We start from the raw sequence: 13,295 nt of genomic DNA on the forward strand, positions 1-13,295 counted from the left end.
TTTGCAATACAAATGGAGATGTGGTATCTGAGTATCACAAGAAAGTGAAAAATCCAAAGGCAAAAAATTTTTTTGATAATTCCTTCTCTATACTTAAATTTTTTTAGATTAACTCAAAATAGAGATTATCTAAGCAAAGGAATCTACAGATTAAGATGGTAAACTAATCAAGGCATATTTTGTGGAATGGTAAGGAAATTAATGAGGCTAGAGCACAATGTTTGTGGGGGTGAGTGATGGAAAATGGGAGTTAAGAAACTAGAGGGAGGCTAAATTATTGCAGAAATGAATGTCATGCTGTAGTATAAGGCTTTCATGCTGTAAATGTTGTCTATAAATTTTAATTGTGGAAGATAGAGAAAACAAGGAAATACTTAAATATGTTTAGATTATATCTAAAAGGTTGACAGATTTTTCCCACTTGAAAGTGCTTCTCAGTGCCCTGGCCAGGGCATTCGGGTAATGATGGTGCTTCTCAATGGAAAAAAATGACAAAAAAAATTTTTGTGTGTGAGATGATGGGTTCGGTTTGAGATATATTTAATTTGAGATGCTTTGGTATCTCCTGAGTTGCAGTCTCTTGTAAACAAAAATTTGGTATATAAATCTAGAACTAGAGAAGTCTAGAATAAAAATTCAGCTTTAGGATTGTTATAAATTTATAAGTGGTTGACCAAGCTAAAGCTATAAATGGTAGTTGGAAAAGTCAAGGGACAGAGTGGCAGCTTTCAGAGATTACGGCCCAAATAAAAAGCCAGGCTACAGGTCAAATTTGTGAGATTAGAAAATGGTGGCCAAGTCCTAAAATGGGGAGCTGAAGTTCCATCTAAAGGCATTCAAACTCAGCATTTAAAAAAGAAATGGTTCTAGCCGAAAGAAGACACACACACATCTAATTCTTAATTCTCCTCTGAATAAAGTGAAAAGAAAACATGAGTTAAATATATCAGAATGTGTAGCTTTCCACTCAACTAGATAGAATTTAAACTGATATTCAACTCCATACTAAATAATAATGCAATTTAGTTTAAGTAGAAAACTGTATGTTCTTTTCAAATTTAATTTAATTTATTTATTTTTCCATCATTTATCCTCCCTAGACCCTCTTCCACCTCCAGCTACCTCGTCTCCTTGATACACAAGCACCACACTGTTGTCTGTGTCCATGAAATCTTCCTCTTTTTTTTCTTTTTTGCTCAATCTCTCCATGCCCCCTACCTCTCCCCACCCCAACCCACACCCCCCAAGGGCTGTCAGCCTGCTCTCTTTGAGTCTGTCTTTATTTTGCTTGTTAGTTCAGTTTGTTCATTAGATTCCACATATGAGTGAAATCATATGGTTCTTCTCTTTCTCTGACTGACTTAGAACACTTCTCCAAAGAAGACATACAGATGGCCAATAGACATATGAAAAGATTCTCTCTGCCACTAGTCATTACAGAAATGCAAATTAAAACCACAATGAGATATCACCTCACACCTGTTAGAATGGCTATCATCAATAAATCAACAAACAACCAATATTGGTGAAGATGTGGAGAAAGTGGAGCCCTCTTGCATTGTCGGTAGGAATGCAGATTGGTGCAGCCACTGTGGAAAGTAGTATGGAGTTACTTCAAAAAATTAAAAATGGGACTGCCCTATGACCCAGCAATTCCTTGACTGGGAATTAATCCAAAGAAACCCAAAACACTAATTTGAAAGAATATCTGTACTCCTATGCTCGTTGCAACATTACTTACAATAGACAAAATTTGGAAGCAACCCAAGTGCCCATCAGTACATGAGTGGATAAAACAGCTATGGTACATTTACACAGTGAAATACTACTCAGCAATAAAAAGATAATTTTACCCTTTTGACAACATGGATGGACCTGCAGAACATTATGCTAAGTGAAAATTATATGTTCTTATATAATCAATCCATGATTTGGAAATCTGTCTACTTAGATAACTTTGGCTTTCAGCACAAGGAAGCAAAAGAAAAGGAAAGAAGAAAGGGAGGGAGGGAGGGAGGGAGGGAGGGAGGGAGGGAGGGAGGGAGGGAGGGAGGAAGGGAGGAAGGAAGGGATGGAGGGATGGAGGGAGGAAAGGATGGAGGGAGGGAGGAGAAGGAGGGAAGGGAGGGGGGTAAGGGAGAGAGGAAACTATAAAACATCAAAAGCACAGGGTTTAATTTTTAAAATATCAATGATGAGGAGTTTCCGTTTCACTCTATTTTTAGCATTCTTTCCAAAATTCTCCCCCAAATTCTGTAGTTCTTTATTTTAGAATGTATTAATGATTGATTTACTAACACCAAACTTACCTCAGGTACATGGAAGAATGAGATCCTTTTTCTACATATTAAAGAATCATCATGACCTCAATCAAAGAAGAAAGTTTATTGGTGAATGAAGAATTTCACTTTGTTCAAGAGGCTTCTTCACAAATGCATGTCAATCAAGTCCATCTCAATATTTTCTTTCCCTCATTTCATTAATAAAAAAAAATTAAATACATAAATATGGTTATTTTTTCTGTGTGGGGAGGTGAGCATTACTTTTTCTCAAGTTAAATCTGGTCAGCCTAAGTTAAGGGATTCTTCCATACAAGAGAGATTCTAAAATTGGGTACACATATTTCTGGAGTGAGATTTAGATTTAGTATGGATAGGGTGACATTATTAAATGCTGACTCAAGGAAATAATAAAAATTAGCACAAATTATAAACAATCCTCATTGCCTATAAAGGCATCTCAGCAGATTAGCCCTAAACACAATTTTTAATATTTCTTTCTTACTATATATTGTTAAAATTTGCAAAGCTTGCATATAGTGAAGACAGTATATTTAATAGCCTCATATTATTGAGACTAAATGAGTGAATATCTCTTGGACTCTAGTTTTTCTAGAAAGTTAAGTTCCCAAAAATATTGCATCTTTTTGCCCACAATTTTATTCTATGATTTTTCACATTGTAAATTTTAAAAACATTTCAGGTATCTTGTCTTGTTATAAATTCTTTGGTATGTCTGTATGGACTGGTCTCTGTTTCTAACGTTTTTCTTTGATTTCCATACCCAACTCTCATTTCCCTCCTTCCATGAACAATTGTTCCATTGTATATAATGTGCATATTTTTTAAGTGTCTCCAAAATATACATAGCATTTTATTGCAGGTATGTGTTTCTAATTCACATAGACTGTACACATACTTTTTCCCTCTCAGTAGCAAGTTTTCAAACAAAAATATATTTATACCGACTTTTATATTTACTTATATAGTAACCTTTATGAATTCTATTTATTTTCTCATGTGGAGTTGACTTCATGTCTCATGTTTTTTCATTTAGCTTGAAGGACACACAAAGAGGACCCTGGAGGTTGGGGTTAGGCCAGGAGCAAAGTCTGGCCTCAGACCACCCATCTGGCAGGTCTGCTAGCAACAAATTCTCTAAGTTTTTATATGCTTGGGAATGTCTGATTTCTCCTTCATTTGTAAAGGTTACTTTTACTTTTGCTAATATAGAAATCATTTTTATGTTCTTTTATCATCACTTTTTTTTAGGGTTTTATTTTTTTAAAACTTACCTTTATTGTTCAGTGTTTTACAGATATCCCTTCCTCTCTCCCTGCCCCTCTTCCTCACACTATTGTCTGTGTCCAATGGTTATGCACAAATGCATATAAATTCTTTGGTTTATCTTTTCCCATCCCCGCCACTTTACTTTTGAGGTTTGTCTTTTATCATCACTTTAAAGATATCATTCCATTGTCTTCTGAATGCCATGGTTTATGACAAGTCAGCTGTTAATCTTACTGGGGATCCCTTGTACATAGCTTGCTTTTCTCCTGCTACTTGAAAGATTTTTTTTTTTTTTTTTGTAAGTAGCTTTTCATATTTTGATTTTGATGCGTCTAGATATGGATCCCTTTGAGTTTATTTAACTTGGAATTTGTTGAGTTTCTTGGATTAATATTTTTTATTCAAATTTGAAAAAATTTTGCCTATTATCTTCCCAAGCACTCTCTATTCTTTATGCCCTTTTCTCTTTCCTCTCCTTGTCAATTTCTCATTATGACTCTATTGCTATGCTGAATGTTATCCCACAGATCACTGAGATTCTGTTAATTTTTTTTCACTGCTTTGATTCTCGTCATGAAACTGGATAATCTTAATTAACCTAATTTCAAGTTTTTGAATTCTTCTGACAGCTCAATTCTTCTGTTGAGCCCTTCTAGTGAATTTTTTTTATTATAGTTATTTTCATTTTAAGCTTAGTAGAGTTTCTATTTTACTGTATTTTTATAATTTGTTACTTTATTGATATTTTCTCTTTAGTGAAATTGTTTTCATAATTTTCTTTATTTTTTTTTAACTCATCTTTATTGTTGAATGTATTACAGATGTCCACCCCTTTTTTTCCCCATTGACCCTCTCCTCCCAAATCCTACCCTCTTCTGCCTTACCCACACCATTATTTGTGTCCACTGGTTATGCATATATACACAGAAGTTCTTTGGTTTATCTCATCCTATCCTCCCTCCCCCTTCCCTTTTAGGTTCATCAATCTAACAACCAATTTGTACTTCTTAATCCCTTCATCTTTTTCACCTATCCTTCCAGCCCCTGCCCATCTGGCAAGCAACAAAAAGTTCTCTGAATCTATGAGTCTATTTCTGTTCTGCTTGCTCATTTTGTTTGTAGATTCAATTGTTGATATATGTGTATTAATTGCCATTTTATTGTTCATATTTTTGTTCTTCTTCCCCTTCAAGAAGACCCTTCAACATTTCATATAATACTGGTTTGGTGGTGGTGAACTCCTTTAGCTTTTTTTTTGTCTGGGAAACTCTTGATATGTCCATCGATTCTAATGATAGCTTTGCAGAAGAGAGTAATCTTGGTTGTAGGTCATTGATTTTCATTGCTTTGAATATCTTTTGCTACTCCTTTATTGCCTGCAAAGTTTCTTTTGAGAAATCAGCTGACAGTCTTATGGGAGCTCCTTTGTAGGTAACAAACTGCTTTTCTCTTGCTGCTTTTTTAAAAATTAATTAATTTATTTTTGTTAACAGATGTTTCTCCTTTTTCCCCAACTGATTTTAAGATTCTCTTTGCCCTTAATCTTTGGCATTTTGATGATGATGTGTCTTGGTGTGGACCTCTTTGGTTTCATCTTGTTTGGGACTCCCTGTGCTTCCTGGACTCATGTCTTTTTCCTTCACCAAGTTAGGGAAGTTTTCTCTCATTATTTTTTCAAACAGGTTTTCAATTTCTTGCTCTCTCTCTTCTCCTTCTAGCACCCCTATGATGCAAATGTTGGCACACTTGAAGTTGTCCCAGTGGCTCCTTACACTATCCTCATTTTTTTTTTCCTTTTTGCTGTTCTGATTGTGTGTGTTTTGCTTCCTTATATTCCAAATCCATTATTTGCTTCTTGACTTTATCTACTCTACTATTGATTCTCTGTAATTATTCTTTATTTTGGTTAGTGTATCCTTCATTTCCTATTGGTCCTTTTTTATGTTGTTGATGTTCTAAGTTCCTTGGAGGTCTCTTTAACTTTCTTGAAGATCTCACTAAATTCCTTGAATGTGTCACTAAGTTCCTTGAGCAACCTTAAAAACCAGTGTTTTGAACTCTTCATCTGATTGATTGCTTATCTCTATTTTTGTTTAGTTCTTTTCTTGGAGTTTTGTTCTTTTCTTTAATTTGGGACATGTTGCTTTGTCTCCTCATTTTGGCTGCTTCCCTGTGATTGTTTCTATGTATTAGGTAGAGTTGCTATGTCTCCTAGGCTTCATAGGGTGTCCTGTGACAACAATAGGCCTATTGTTGTAGGTGTCCTGCAGGATCCAGTGGCACAGCCCCCCTGATCATCCCAGCTGGGCCTTATAGGTGCACCTCTAGTGTGGACTGTACACCCTTCTGTTGTAACTAAGTCTTGATTGCTGTTGGCATGTCAATGGGAGGGATTTACTCAGGCTTATCAGCTGCAAGGACTGGCTGTGCCCACTGACCACTGGCCTCTGACTCCCTTGGAGGAAGAGCAGTGTTGGGGTCCAACACACAGAGCAAGACTTACTTCAGTAGGGCTCTGTTACTCACTGAGTCCACTCATTGAGTGTGTCACTTGTGGAGGTGGTTGGGTGGTGGCTCTTTGATGTGTTCTGAAGCTGTCCACTGGGTGTGCTGGCTCTGGGACAAGGTCAGCCTCTGCCTGTGTTCTACCTGGGGCCACCGGCATAAGCTACAAAGTGATCTGCCAGTGGATGCTTCTTGTGCTGGTCTTGGAGGTGCCCATGAAAAGCCAAGTTGTGAACCAAGGCTGGCTGCTTCTAGTGCCAGGCCTGGGGCCACTTAACAAGAGGTATGGGGCTTACTGAGACTAGCTAGATGCTGCTTGTTTGAGAGAATTTAGAAAAATCTGAGACAGGATCCAAGACAGGCCAATCCTATGGTGAAGCCACTGGAAAAAGCTTGGGTGGGCCCAAAAGTTGGGTGGTGCAGGGCCTCAGGGAATCACCAGGGTGGGGCAAACAATGACAGCCAGGTTTCTGGAGTCCCAGATATGGTGGCCATCTGCCACCCCACGAAAGGGCTCACCAAAGGAACAAAGGCCTCCGCCAACATATCTGTCTAAGAGAAAGCTGCCTCTCCAGCCTTTTTCCCAAGGCCAAACAGGTCGGTTCTTCCTTGTATGTCTCTGGTGCCTTTCAAGCTGCCTCTGAGCTTAAAGGAATCAAGTCTGAGTAAGTCTGTGTGCAGGCCCTTTAAGAGGAGCTGCCTGGGCTCTAGAAGCCTCAGCCTTCCTCAGCCTCAGTTTCCGCTGGTTTTTACAGCCAGAAGTTATGGGGACTTCTCTTCCTGGCACTGGAACCCTGAGCTGGATGCCTGGTGTGGAACGGGAACCCTCACTCCTCAGAGAAGACCTTCACAGCTGAGGTGTTCTCCTGATTATTATCCACCACACATGGATGTGGGACCAGTCCATCCGTGCCTCTGCCCTTCCTACCCGTCTCAATGTGGCTGCTTCTTTAATTGTGTAATTGTAGGACTTCCATTCAGCTCAATTTCAGGCTGTTCTGAATGATGGTTGTGCTGTAGTTTAGTTGTAATTTTGATGTCGATTTTCTTTATTCTTTAGGTACAGTTTTCTTTAGCTTTTTGAATAGATCAATAATAGTTTATTTAAAGTCAATGTCTATTAGATTTATCATCTGAGTTTCTTCCAGGACATTTTCCATTAATGACCCCCCCCCCCCCCCCCGTGTATATTATCCTGTTTCTTTGTGTCTTACAACTTTTTGTTTATGAAAACTGGACCTTCTAATTAATATACTGAGGCAACTTTGGAAATCAGATCCTGAGAGTTTTTTTTATCAGAGTTCTAGTATTAGCTGCTGTTGTTGGTTTAGTGGTTTTCCTGGACGAATCTGAAAAGTCTATATTCTTTGTCATGTGCAGTCACCTTAACTTAGAGTTAAGCTGATAATTGGAGTGAGATGTACTTATGTGGCTTGAACCTACAAGTCTCCCACCCCTTGCTGAAGGGATCTACATGTATGTTAGGGTATGGCCTTCAATATTCAGAAAATTTAAAACTCTGCTTTAGCCTTTACTTCCTGCTTACCTGGAGCCTCTAGGGTAGCCAGAGATTAATGTCTCCTCAGGTCTTATTTGGCATGTGCACCTGTGTGAGATCCATTAGATTTCAGGGAATGTGCCAGAGCTTTACAGAGTCCTAATGGATATGACATTCCCTGGATTTTCACTTTAAGTTCTTTGTCCAGCCTCTTTTCTGCTGGCATTGCTACTGGTATTGCTTCCTTAGGTAACTGGAAGCTGTAATTTTTTAAAACCCACCTTTAATAACAAACACCCTGTAATAGGGCTTTTCTCATTGAGTAAGCTCTGAGGCAGGTCAACTGAAGATAAGCTCTGTGAATAAAGCTTTTCCAAAGAGCTGCCGCACTTATCAAATAGTGACAATTCTCTGGGAGGAAGCTTTCTGGGGGAGTTCTAAGTCTGTTCTGACCCCTCCAGTGGCTGCTAGGCTGCCTGTTTTCACAGTTGCCATCATGCTGGGGCTGTGTTTTCAAAGATTACCAGGATGATGGAAATAAGGAAAGTTAAAACACCACAAAACTTGTAGCTACACTACAAAAAGTGTAGCCATTTTTCTGAATGAACACTTCTCAGATTGTTGCAAGTCTTTGGTTACGTTCTAGAATTCCAAAAGGTTGACTGAAACATTTTTTTCTCACTGTCCTTGTTGCTTTTAATGGAGTAGCAGATTTTTGGAGGTGTTTATTATACAATTCCAAAATGCCTTATTGGAGAATCAAATAATTTTGGGGGAAATTTATTCTTTTCAGAAGAATACCAGACAATAAATTAAGACATAATAATTGGCTTAATAAAACCACAACTATGGAATCTCTGATTTCATGGATCTAGGTAGAGAACACCAGTGGATTATAAAATTCATTAGAAGAAAAGTTCATGAGAAAATGTGTAATGGATAAATCAAGACAAAACCTAAATGCACTGTTCAATTTTAATATCACTAAAGCAGGTAGACCAGTCATCAAGTGCCTCCTAATGTGATGCAAAAGGAAGTAGACGGTTGCAACCTTGGAGTATTTTGCCAGAAAAATATGAACCTGAATCTAATAAAACCTCTATATGTGACCACTAATTTGTAGGAAAAATGGAGAATAGAGAAACAAGTTAAATAATAACACACAAGAGCAATTAGTGAATTCAGAATGTAGGAAATTATAAGGGGCAAATGTCTACCTAGTCTTCTCATTAAATACATAGCATTTTATGTTATTTTATTTTTCTTTATTGACTAAAGAGAGAGAAAGGCAGAGGGAGAGAGAGATGAAAACATTGATAAAAGAGAACATTGGCTGCCTCCTGCATGCCCCTACCTGGGGGTGTGGCCCACAACCTGGGCATGTGTCCTGACCAGGAATCGAACTGGTGACCTCTTGGTGCATGGGTTGACACTCAACCACTGAGCCATGCCAGCTGGGCAATACACAGCATTTTAAAAAGGAGGAAAACTGAAAGTTTTTTAAACACTTGACATAAAGTAACCAAATGCAGTAAGTGGATCTTATTTGAATAGTGACTCAAACAAACCAACTACAAAGAGACATTTCTGAGACAAGCAGGAAATTTGAATATGGATTAGGTTATTAGATAAGATCAATAAACTATTGTTAATTTTATTACATTTAATAATATTGTTTTAACAAACCAGAAACTCTTCTTTTAGAACACTGTTAAAACTCTTCAAACTCTGTTAGAACACATACTGAAATACTTAAAGGTGAAATATGTTGTCTGGTCCCATAAAAAATAACCGAGGAGCAGGATAATTGATGAAACAAGGTTGCTGAGGCTAAGTAATGTTTACATGGGATCGATCTATCATATTTTTTCTGCTGTTGAAATTTTTCATGATAAAAAGCTAAACATAAAACTTTCAATAGTATCTCATCTCACAGGTAAAGCCAACATCCTGCCAAGGCCCTGTATGATCTGGCTTCCCCTCCTCACTTCCTGCTCCACCACAACTTCCTGCTTCAGCACCCTGGTACTGTCCTGCCTCTCCTCTTCCCAGACAGCCACAGGGTTCTGACCTTCACCTTCTTCTTGGTCAAATGCCCTCTTTCCATGGAGGACTTTCCTCACTCTTCATCCACACACATGCCCTATCTCCCTTCCATGCTTAATTTTTCTCCTTATCTTTCGTCACTTGTTACATACTATACATTTTCCTTATGGATCTTGTTAGTATCGGTTTCCCCTTTCTTAATATAAGCCCCCAGGAGGGAAGGGCATTTCATCTGCTTCACTGCTGTATCCCCAGCCTTGAGAACAATGCCTGGCATACACTGGCACTCAGTGAAATGCATTGAAGTAGTTAACTGGCAAAACACTAAACACAAAAGAGCTCCACAAACAGTCCCATCTACTACTGGTAATTAGTCCTGGGATGCAAATAATTTAACAACTCAAATCAGACTTTGTAGTTCATTGTTCCTACCCTGTGTTGGGATAGTTGTTAAACACTGAGTGTAAAAAGTAAACTGGCGCCCTGACGGGTTTGGCTCAGCGGTTGGAGTGTCAGCCAGCAGATCAGAGGTCGTGGGTTCCATCCCGATCAAGGGCATGCACTTCAGTTGCGGTTTGGTCCCCAGCCCTGGTCAGTCGTGCCGGAGGCAACCAGTTGATGTGTCTCTCTTACATCGTTGTCTCTCTCTCTCTCCCTTTCTCCCTCCCTCCCTCTCTGAAAATAAGTGGAAAAAATGTCCTTGGATGAGAATTTACAAACAAACTGTGGGGTTCAGTGTGAAGGATATGTAACCTTGATGGTAGCAGTGGAATGTTTCAGACAAGGTTAGTCTTCCAAGTCCTGTGGCAGGAGCCTGTGCAGTACCTGTGCTGGAATTATCACCACTCTACAAAAGAATCAACCGAGGACCAAAGAGGCAGGAGGTGGTTGGTGGCAAGGGGCTTCTGATGAGACCCTTTTCCCCAAGGGTCAGACAGAAAGCAGCCTGCAGCTAGGGCTAGGACTGCCATCTGATCAGCCCGCGGGTAATATCAAGCACAGCCTCTTCCCCCTGGTGTGCCCAGATACAGGGACAGAGTATGATGCTGACACAGCCAGGAAAGGTGACATCTCTGTCACCACTACTCCATGCTCGTCCTGGGAGCCTGCGGCTCGGTGGAGCCGCGGGGGTCCCACTGCGCTGTGGGTGTTCCACGCGGCGCCTCCAGCAGCCACATTCTTGGCCACAACTGCCGCGTTGGAACCGCGTGAGCCGGGAAGGGAGGGGCACCAGAGGAAGCAGCGCCCACCTGGGTACCTTGGCTTCGAGGCCCCGCCGCGGTCCCCAGCCGAGGGAGCCAACTGCGACATCACACCCCTCTGAACCTACACGTGAGTGTAGGGAGCCTTGGCCAGGTTGTCACTGGTACTAGGACTAAAACTATACGGGGGGAGGGGGAGGGAGGGTCAGGTGTTCCCAACGACCCCCAAGTCCCAGTGTTACCCAGTGCTTACAGTTGGGAAGAATTCGAATTAATACATCGTGCTACTTTTTACTTTCTCCTTTCAGTGGCCCTTCTTCCAATATGCGTTCTCAACAACTGACCCGTTTTACACACACAGTATCCTCTCAGATAAAGGCATGTTGGTAATTTACAGAAGGAGAACACAAAAAGTATAGTGACTTGGGGATCCCAGGGTTATAAAGCAAGTAGTGACAAAACTGAGTCTTGCCTTCCACCTCTTGACCATATTCCTATATTCTTTGTAGTTTAGAAGGTGTGTGTTAGATTTTGCAATAGAGAATATATAAATGGAAATTCATATTCTTTTTTCTCTCTTATAAAATTTCTTATTTTAATTTTTTAAGTATAGTTGGTATACAATCTTATATTGGTTATATTATTTCAGGTGTACAATATAGTGATTCAACATTTTCACACCTTATAATGTGATCACCCCAGTAATTCTAGTAATCATCTGTCACCATGTAAACTTATCATAATGTTTTTGACTATATTCCCCTTCCAAGAAACTTATATTCCTGATGGTTGATTTCCAACAACAATAAGTTCAGAGTTTCTCTGATTGTGTATTCCCTTTCCTAGCTGAGTTTGCAAGCATTGGGGGTGGGGGGTCTTGAACAGTGATTAAATAAGTAAATTCTGCTGCTGCCCACTTGGAAGAGGCCAGTGAGAGTTCCCATGCAAGAAGTGGCTCTTCTGGGAATCAGTTCCTGCTACTCAGATGTCCTAAATTCAGTTTGACCCTCAACCTCAAAACCAGACTTTGTTTTCTCTACCCAAGGATTCTTGCTATGTGCCATGTGTCCCATTCAGCCTCCCCCACTGCCTCCCAACGTAAATTCACTTGCTCTGGAGGATAATTGTATTTGTCTTTGTGCTAACCTCTAGGGCTGCTCAAAATTAATTCAATAAATACTTTAAGACTGGCCTTCAAAACATATGTTACAGGACTCACATAAACAATTCCACCCACTTATACACAATGTGATAACAGACCAAGAGAGAGAAATTTTATTTTATTTGACAGGTTGCTTGAGCAAGGAGCTATCAAATTCCAACAATTTACAATACATTGCTAGAGCGAGATAACATGACACTGTGTGAGGTTTTACAAGCAGCAAAGAGTGTAATATCACATAGTAGTAGAAATGTCAGTGGTCAAGAATGGATGGGAGCCTAAGAATATGGAGATCAAATCATACCAGCACTAATGAGCCACACAGAGGAATGTGTACTGGAGCGTGAAGACCGCAAGGAGCCATCAAAAGGTTTCAAGCAAGTGATTTCCACATTTGATTCCCAGTTTAGAAATGTCACTTCGGTCATATAGTATAGCTTCTGAATTTAAGGCTCCACTGTGGTTATTGGGTTATTGTGTTGTATTTTTCTACTCTTTAGCAAGTTACAGTTGGGGGCTTCTCCAATATGGAGAATGAGACAATTGGGGGGGGGGTCAAGAAGCTACTACAGTTGTACTGGGTTCAAGAGAAGCACCCTCCTGGAGCTGTAGGGCAAGTGCAGACAGACAAAGCTCAGTTCCCCCAGCCTGATGGAGCCACAAAGATGGCAGCAACCACTATGGTATTTGACATTTAGTCTCCAGGAACCTTTCTGTGAGTGGCAGCACACTAGGATTGCTGCTGCTATCACATAGGAATGAATTCATGATGATCTAGACTGAGCTCGAGGGAATAATTCAAAAGAATGGCACTAAATAGCCAATAAGCTTGTTTCTAACAAAATACAGAAAAGAGACCCCCAAAGAAGTATCCAAAACTATAGTGGGAGAGTGGACTCGGATAATTAACTAATTGGAGAAAGTTGTAGGGAAATAGGAGAGATTTGTACTAACACCTGTATTATTCATGCCATTCATTGTGTTCCATTTTCTTTTTTTCAGATGTCATTGGTACATCCATTTGGTAACTGATCCCTGAGAATTGATAGTTGATGTAAATTGGAAAATAAATTAGTTTAAGATTTTGAAACCTATGATTTAGATATCAAAAGTGACCATTGACAAAAGGCTGACAAATCTAAAGTAGGAAAAGAATTAAGATCATAAGATTTTGTATAATCAAAAAGTGAATTCTCAAAGCCATAGGAGAAGAGTTATTAGAAAGACAAACCAAGAATAAAAAAATATTTTGTTTGTAAGTAACAGAGAAAACTCATACTAGCATAAGCAAAGCAAAGGAAAATGCATTTTTG

This window comes from Molossus molossus, unplaced genomic scaffold, assembly GCF_014108415.1.
Source record: "Molossus molossus isolate mMolMol1 unplaced genomic scaffold, mMolMol1.p scaffold_m16_p_13, whole genome shotgun sequence".
In the NCBI taxonomy this organism is placed as follows: domain Eukaryota; kingdom Metazoa; phylum Chordata; class Mammalia; order Chiroptera; family Molossidae; genus Molossus; species Molossus molossus.